Source organism: Onychostruthus taczanowskii, unplaced genomic scaffold (assembly GCF_017590055.1).
Source record: "Onychostruthus taczanowskii isolate IOZ18803 unplaced genomic scaffold, ASM1759005v1 scaffold13, whole genome shotgun sequence".
NCBI lineage: Eukaryota > Metazoa > Chordata > Aves > Passeriformes > Passeridae > Onychostruthus > Onychostruthus taczanowskii.
The window spans coordinates 11,399,059-11,408,205 of NW_024498462.1; positions in this window are offsets into that span (position 1 = coordinate 11,399,059).

A 9,147-nucleotide genomic window follows, 5' to 3' on the forward strand; every position below is an offset into this window, starting at 1 on the left:
GCCCGCATTCGGTTCACGCTGAGCTTCTTTCCGCGTCGCAGGGAGATGCTGGATTTGTGGAAAAGCTTTTCTAGCGGGGGAGGGCGGGGGAATGGGGGGAAAGGAAAAAAAAAAATCCTAATAATAATAATCACCGCCAAAACAGGGAGAAAAAAAAAAAAAAAACAAAAACAAAAAAAACCACAAAACCCTCTCAACCACCAAAACAAAGTCCCTAAAACGCAAACGCCGTTTTTCGGGCGCAGGGAAGTGCTGAGCTGCACCCGCCCCTTCTCCCCCTGTCCCTCCCAGCCCGGGGCTGCGTTGTCCCCAAGGACGGGGCGGGGGGTGCGGTGGCCACGCACCCACCCGCGAGGGGTCCGTGTGTCTGTCTGTCTGTCCGTGTGTGTGTGTGTGTGTGTGCGCACCCCCGGGGCCGCCGGGCAGGGCCGGGCTCCCCCCTCCCCGCTCCCGGGGCTGCACCCGCGGCCCCCCGAGGGCCGGGCCGGTCCCCGCTCCGCAGCTCCCGCACAGCATCCCCCTCCTCTTTTCCTCTGCTCCCCCCCCCCCCCCCCCCCTCTTGACCTGCCTATTTCTGCCAACTTTATAACTGTACAGTTTTGTATATTAAACGTTTTTTGGAAGTTATTAATTTAAAGAAAGATCATTTAGTTTATTCATTTAGTAACTGATGTATAATAAACGCTATTTTCATTAAAGGTTGCTTTTTTCAACTATTTTATCCAAAATTGCCTATTGCAGTTGCCAACAATTATTTATTTTCAATAAATTCCGCATTATGTTTAAAAAAAAAAAAAAAAGAAAGAAATGGGTGTCGGATAAAAATAATAACGAAACACACGAGTGGCTGTAACGTTTGGTTGTCGACCAGTTTTAGTCAAGGGGTTTATATTGACGCAATATTTTATTGTTGTAAAAGGACAAAAAAAAAATATTCCAAAAAAACCCAAAAGGTTTAAATAAACATTTTTACGAAAGAAAAACAAAATAGCTGGAAACCTGCGGGTGCGTGGTTTGTGCGCTGGCCGAGCCGGGCTCCTCCGGCCCCTCAGCCCCGGGCACGGCCGGGGGGGCTCCCGGGGCCGATCCCGGCAGTGCCGCTGACACCTGCCGCGGCTTCGGGGTGGAAAAAAAAAAGCGCTTTTGGGGCGGAAAAAGGATCCGTGCGGCTTTGGCGGGGCAGGGCAGCGTGTGTCCATCGGCGGAGCCGCGCGTCGCTGCGTTCTCTGTGTATCGATATTCGTGGAGCCGGCTCGCCGCCCCCGCGGCGGGTCCCGACCCCGGGCAGCGGCAGCGAGCGGGGCACCGGGCAAGTTTCTTTTGTTCCGCCCGTACCCCCGCCCACCGTGGCCGGGCCGCGGCCGCCGGCAGCTGAGGGGCCGCAGCACCGGGCCCCGTCCCCGCCCCGGGCCGCTCCCCCGGCGGGGAGGGCAGCGTGCGGAGGAACAATGACACTTAATCACGGCGAACGGGGGAGACGGGCCGGCCCCGGCAGCCGGGGGGTGCAGGGGGAGGCAGGGAAGCAGCAAAAACTTGAAGGGATCGCCAGCGAAACGGGCTTTTATTTTTTTTTTTTTTTCTTCTCCCCCCTTTCTGAAGCCGAACCTCGGAGAAAACAATAGCCAACCCCTTCTGCCAGCAGTGTAGGGGGGAAAAAATTACCTTTAGGAGTCCTGAGAAGCGGCCCGAGCAGGGAGCGAGCTCTCATCTTCAATAAGCAGCAGCAGCCCGCGAGTGGACAGGCGCCTTCCCACTGCACTGCCAGCACCTGGGAGCGAGAGGGATTTGGGATGTGAACAGTGGGCCGTGCATTGTTTCTGAACCATAAAACTGATTTATTTCATTGGTAAATCTCTGTGAGCTGCAGCACCGCGGCCTTGGGGGCAACGGGCCTGCGGCCGCCCCTGCGCTGGGCAGCGCAGCCCGGGTGGCTCCGCTGAGGGACCACAGCCTCCAGCTCTCTCTCCAGGAGGATTACAGCAGCAGCAGAAGGAAATATAACCCCCAAAAGCCCGATTTTTCAGTCAGCTCCAGGAACAGGATGAATGTGGCGTGGGGACCTAAGCAGGAGTAAAGAGCCGTGGTTTGTAAGCAGCCCCAGCTGAGGAGAAGCTCCAGGTTAAAGCCAGCCCTGTGTGCTCACGGTGCCTCTGAATGAGCAGGGCCCAGGGAGGCAAAGCTCCTAAAGGCAGCCTTGGTTTGGAGGAGGGACAGAAGGCGTTTCACTGAAATTAGCCCGTTTTAGAGCCCTTTGGCTGCTCTGTAAATACAACCACAGCGAGGGCTGGGTTATGTCTTATTTTAAAACAAATTAGGCTGAGACAAAAGAGATGCAATGAAAGACGAAATCAAGTAAGTTTATAAACAGAAGCACTTCAAAGGCTGCTGGAAAGCCGGAGAAAATAGGAGAATTTCGTCTAAAGAAAAGAAAATCTCTGCTGGTTATTGCCCATCGATTTCAGTGTTCTTGCGAGCAAAAGGAAACTCTTTTGTGCCACCTAATGTTAAGTACAGATCACTGTTGTCTTCTTCGATGCCCATCATCCGTGGTGAGCGTGGGGAGCCCTCGGGGTGCTGAGCCCATCAAGGTGGAGCTCAGCATCCCAAAGTCCCACCAAACCAAGGGCAGGGAGAGAGAAACTTGAGCTTCACAGTCACCTTCTGAATTTAGGGGTTTTTTCTTAAAAAAAGAACTCAGGAGGGGGTGGAGAGAAGCACGGGGTAGAATCATAAGAATGAGAGACTCCAAATTTGGGCTTTGTTATAAAAAAGTAGCTGCACAACGAGCACATCCAGGGTTTATATAAGCTGCCCACCCCCAAGCTCCATCTCAGCTGCCTCTGGGCTTGGGGGAGCTTCTCCCTCCGCTCTCCTCAAGAACCCAAGTGGCCTGGCCTTTGCACACCCGTGTCTCCCAGCTGGAAGAATTTTGGTGTGTACTTAGCAGCCATTCACATTAATTTAGTATGTAAATATCTCACACAATCCTTTAAAGAAAGGGCTGAAAGCAAGTGTTTCTCCGATGACAATAAATTGCACTGTTTTTGTGATTTTAATGGTGAGTGTTAAACGTCTTTAGCAATTTTTGAGGCTGAATCTTTCATGCTTTTCATATTATACTGAAAAAAAGAACTAGAGGCTTCCTTTGAGTTAAGTTTTCAATATTTGTAAGCTGTGCTCTTTAAAGATGGCCGGGACGTGGGAGAGGGTTCTATTGAAAGCAAAAAATTACTGGAAGTAAGCAGATGCCATTTCACTTTAGGTTGGTCACTATAGCTCGTTCAAAATATGGACCAGTCAATCCATACCTAGGCTACATTTGACCACGATGTTTTTAAAATCTCTCAAAATCAAACATTTCAAGGTTTTTTTTTTTCCCTGTATTTTTAGGTATTGATTCCCTAGGTTTAGGCAGAACAGATGAAAGCAACCTGGTCCTCTTGGGCTATATCCATGTACCAAAACCACCACTGATTTTAGGGCAGATCCACATGTGGATGGAGACACATTTAAAACCTCAGTCCTTCCCCCAGGAGCACATGGGGCTGGGGGTGGCTGCCCTGGTCCCAAAACCCAGACAAAATTCATTGTTTACTCACCAGGGCAATCAGTGAGCTCACCGTGCAAATGGAGTTATTAATTAATCTTTGCACAACTGAATTCCAGGGTTCCATCCTAGGAAAAAAAATAGGAATACAATATTTCAGGCAGGTGACCAATCTGCTCAATATCCCCCCAGAATACCCACAGACATCAGGGCCTACATTTGTACTCAGTTTCCCCTTTTTCCAGCATCCTGTAACCAATAGACTGGAAAGGCTCCACAGCAATTACATATTTAGGATATGTGATAGCTGCAGTTAAGATCTTTATGACTGATTGCAGGATAAAATTTACTTCAAATGTGCAAGAGCCCATTTTTAAACCTCAGTCTTTCAGCTGCTTTGCATTAGAGATATTCCAAAGAATCAAAAGCAATTAGAGCGTACAAAGTCTAAATGGTAAATAATTTCCAAATCAAAACCTTTATTAAAGCAATAAGCATCTATTTTTGTTAACACTGTAAGAGATGGAAAGGACCAAACTAAAGAACTTTTGGTTTTATGTCATGGAAAGAAAGCCAGACTTCTATGCTGAAGAGCAGTATAGGAAATCTCACCCCAAGTGGGTTTTGGGTTAAGTTTGAAAGACTTGGGAAAGCAGGACAAGCAGAAGGATTTAAAACTGCCATTTTCGTGGTGGGGATGGGAGTGGGGATGGTTTGCACATGCCTGAGGTGGGATCTGTGGGTGGATCCGTGGCTCCCGATTCCCAGCGAGTGCCTCGGCGGCTCGCAAATATTTGTAGAATCACGTCCTTAATTAGAGTGGTAAAACAGTATTAAATCTCGGGATGGGAGAGAAAGAGGAGAGCGAGGAAGAGCTGTCACTGGCGAGAGCCTGTCAACAAGAAGTTAAAAAGCCAGTGGTAAATCTCATTTCTGGGAGCTCTGGGTTTGCGGAGCCATCGACCGGCGGCTCCGGGCTCGGCGGCTCCTGATCGATGCTCTGCTGGCACAGAGGAGCTGGGGGCTGCTAAAGGACCTCTGAAAATGGGACTGGGAAAAGCTGGCCAGCAGCTCTCCTCCCCCCTGGTGTTATTTAGACACCCATAATGCTGCTCCATTATTCCGTCACTGGATTTTATTTTTATTTTGTTTTAAATGATGCCGGTCCTTGACTTCTGCGCCTCGAGTACAAATAATATTTACCCAGCATAGAAGCACCATTTCTGAACCCAAGTTGTTTTCCTATTTGGCCAAAGCATGGAGTTTTGTTTCGTATATTCATCTTCAGACTTTGGGAAGGAAAAATCAAATCAAATCAAATCAGCCGACAGATCTTACTCACCAGAAAGTGGCTGGGGGAGTTGAGAGTGTCTGAGCTCCCCTGCCATCACTGAAGGGCAACTGGAGGTAACACGAGCTGCTCCCCATCCAGGGCTTGTACTTCTGTCCAGATTATGGGATTAGTCTCTGTTACATCTATCTACAGTTGGGAACTTGTGATCCAGTTAAAGCAGCTTGAAAGGCGCCCAGCAGGTGCTGGGGGTCCGACTCCGTGGCACAAATTCTGTGAGTTACGGGGGCAAAGCAGGGCTGGCCTTGTGCCGGGCTTCCCAAGGCTCCACACTGCTGGGGGAGACAGGGAAAAAATCAAAATCCTGCCAGAAAACACTCCCAGACGGGGAAAATCAGCCACAGCCTCGTTCTTTCCACCCTAAATCTTGAAATGGAGTTGCTAAAGCTTAAATACAAACACTGTCAGACGTGAGTTTATGATTCTTTGCTGCTCCACACACATCACAGGGACACAGGGGATCTCCTACACCTCAGAAATGCTAATTCAGCTTTGAAATTCTGAGTTTGCAGAAACTGTCCTGTAAATGTCACCGGGGATTACCAAATCTACAAAGATTATAGCTCTGCATACATTCAGACTATTGACTTAAAACTTTATTATCTTTTATATAAATTCTTCACGAAGGAAACAGTTCAGCAGTGGGAATTCTGTCCATGTCCAGCTTTTCCAGGGTTGAATCCTTCTGTACAGTCCTGCTTTTCACTAGAGTGGGCAGATCTCTGTAGATGATGCCACACAAATCCAGCACAGCACCTTATAAACACAAAATCCTGCCCTGCTCAGCCCAAACTTCTCCCAGCTGCAGCAGAGAGAGGATGCAACACACTCCCAGTTATTCAGCCACGAGGAGTTTCTAATGGAAAATATAATGGTGTGGGGTTTACTCTCGTATGTTCTTCATAGTGTAGTAAAGCTGTAGTAGAGCCTCAGAAAATCTGCCTTTGTAACAAGATCTCTGCAGAAATGAATACATGGTGATGTGGCTGGCAGTGGTTTGCTCAGAAAAAACATGCAGTTGCATAGTAAGATATTTATAACAGGATTAGATTTCAAGTACAAAGCCCAGTTCAAAGATTTTTCAGGATGGTGCACGAGAAAATGACAAACTCTGAGGTTTTTTTGAGCTCCCAGTTCTCTGTGGTGGAGAACCTTTGTGGCAAAGCATCACTTGGAGCTGTCTCAGCTGGACCTGGGAAAATCATGGCCCCTTCCCAGCCATCCCAGGCTGGGATGCAGATGAGCACAACAGATGCTGGGAAAGATCCTGGGCTCCCCTCCCTATGATCTGCTCTCGTGCCTCTGACTCCATGGGGTTGGGTGTTCAGGCAAAGCAACCTGCACATCTCACACCCATGCTGGCTCTCCACCCTCTGGGCAGGAGTTTCCTTCCCTGTGGAATCTTTCTGGATGCCCCTTCTTGGACAGAAACAGTGCTGCAGCAATTCCAACCCAGCCCAGTGAGAGAGAGCACCCCTTATAGGACCTCAATCCTAAATCCATGTTAGAAACTAAACTCTGTTTTGTTCCAGGACCTCCATCCTAAATCCAGGTTAGAAACTGAACCCTGCCTTGTTCCAGGACCTCCATCCTAAATCCAGGTTTAAAACTAGGCTCTGCCTTGTTCCAGGACCTCCATCCTAAATCCAGGTTAGAAACTGAGCTCTGCCCATCTTTATGCCCATTTCCTGTGCTGCCCACTAATTTAGATGATCTCCAAGTGTCAAACTCACTGTGAACATTTCCTGCTCTGTAACATTCTTCCTCCTTGACTATAAAATACTTTATTGCTGCTTTGTCAAATATAAAGCACATCAAACAAAGGATACCGAACAATTCTTATAGCAGAAAAGGCTTAAGAGTTTTTTTTTCTTATTTCCTACAGAAAACACATCCACCTCTCATCCTGAGTTGTTGCTAATTATTCTTGTGGGCACAGGAGTGGCAAAAGGGATGAGTTCAGTGGTGCCTGATTCAATCCCCATCACCACAACTGTCTTCCCAAGGGATTTATTCTGTGCCATTTCTTCCTCTTGCCCCAACCTGAGCCAGGAAAACACACAGTGGGAGTTGTAATGCCTCATATATTCCAAGGGAGAGGATAATAAACCAGGCTGCTCTGACCTTTTTGGGATTGGTGCTGTTTGAGCCCTCATGTCCACAGTGGTGACCTGGGGGTGCCAGGCAGTGGGGCCAGTCCAGCTATGGCACAGTAAAAATGTTAAAGTCAGTGTTTATGGGTCTATTAAATGTTTATGGTCTTTCACAAGCCATACCAGGAATTAAAATTACAATTCTTCGTTCCCATAACAAACACTGGGATGTGAAGGGAAAATGAGGCTGGTTTGAGGTGCTGCTCTGAGGGCAGTGGGGGAGTGTATTGTCTTCTCTCTGCTGCAGCTGGGAGAAGTTTGGGCTGAGCAGGGCAGGATTTTGTGTTTATAAGGTGCTGTGCTGGATTTGTGTGGCATCATCTACAGAGATCTGCCCACTCTAGTGAAAAGCAGGACTGTACAGAAGGATTCAACCCTGGAAAAGCTGGACATGGACAGAATTCCCACTGCTGAATTGTTCCCTTTGTGAAGCATTTATCTCAGGGTTGTTGCAGTGAGGGCACAAAACCAGCACAATATTCACTCTCTGCTGTGAAACAGCCAAAAACAAAGAGGTGGCATCAGAGGCTGAGCCATGCCCTGGGTGCCATCACAGCCATCACCCAGCCAGAGGCACCCAGACCCCCAGCCCCAACACTGACCAGCTGCAGAAACTGGGAAACCCAAACAGAGATGACACGTGCCCATCCTCAGAGCTTTTCAGTTGAAGCACAGAAAATGAACCATTTTGGAGGCTGCCAGGGCAGAGCTGTGCTGCTGGGACACTGCTGCTGTGCCAGCCCCCTGTGAGCTCCTCACATCTCACCTCTCACATCTCACCATGGGCTGTACAGCCCAGTCAAGCCCTCGACATTTTTTTGCCTTTTTTTTGGTTCTAAATAGATCACATCCTAATTTCACTGCGTGTCCTAAGATGCCCGTGGTACATCAATGTGTGCCCATGAACAGGGACAATTTACAAACATCCTGCCAGCCTCGCTGGGTAATCAGGCACGGGCTCGGTGTTCTCCCAGAGAAGGCTTCGGCTGCCGAGCCCGGATTCCAAAGCTCTGTGATTCCCCCTGTGTCTGCCTGGAGATGCAGGAGATGGAACAACTGGGAAATCAGCAGAGCAGCAAGCTGAGCACTACAAATTGGTAAAAATTATTTAATACTGGGAAGCTGATCTCGTCACCCCCTGGTAATTCTGTCAATTAAGCGGATGGAATTAATATTAATTATCAACGACGAATTGTTTGCAAGTGTAATAGTGAATGGGGGAAGTAGGAAGAAACACAGCACAATTATGATGCAGAAGTGTTGGCTGTCTCTGAATATTTCCTCTGGAATCCCTTTTGGTTCCATTAAAAAGTACTTCTAGAAATAAATTTTTTTAGTGTTTGAGTTGCAAATCAGCCTGGACAGATTAGGAAGTGTCACAAAGTAAATGTGTACACTGAAATTCTCTCTGCTTCAAGAAGTTACGTTCACTTTAAAAAAAAAAAATCAGAAAACAACCCACAGAGAAACTCAGCAAGAGTAGTCATCCTTGAGAAAGAGGGAAGAGCAGCACTTGGAAATATTTTAACTGGAGAAGCAATCATTGGAATATCACTCCCACTCTGTCCTGATGCCATCAACAGATTGCAATAACTTTCTTTTCATATTAGGGAAAAAAAAGAAGTCAGAAGGAAATGGTAAACCTATTCTGTAAGCAAGAAACCTGAATCCCTGAGACATCATTTATAATTAGTTTTCACTAATAATTTTGATTAATCTCTGCCACTTTCCTCTGCACCTTCAAGGTGCCCCCTTGGCAGCTGTTGGGGAATCTTCTCCTTTGCTGTTAAAGCAGGAGGGACCTTGGCTAGAACACCACTCACAAGGGCATCAGCTTCCTGAGTGTTTGACAGCAAGATTTGCACAAAACTAATCCCTAGAGGAATATTTCCCTCCAGAACAACCTCCCTCCACCCCCAAAAGTTTTCCAAATACTCCCACTGGCAGATGGTGCAAACACAGGCACGTCCACAGGCATGGGAATTGTTCACCACCACTCGTTCTGGGGTTTTGAGACTTGCCACCAAGACCAGAAATGAAATTTTCTCTACTTGGGATCATTTTCCAGCTCTTTCTTACCTGAACTGAAAGGTGAC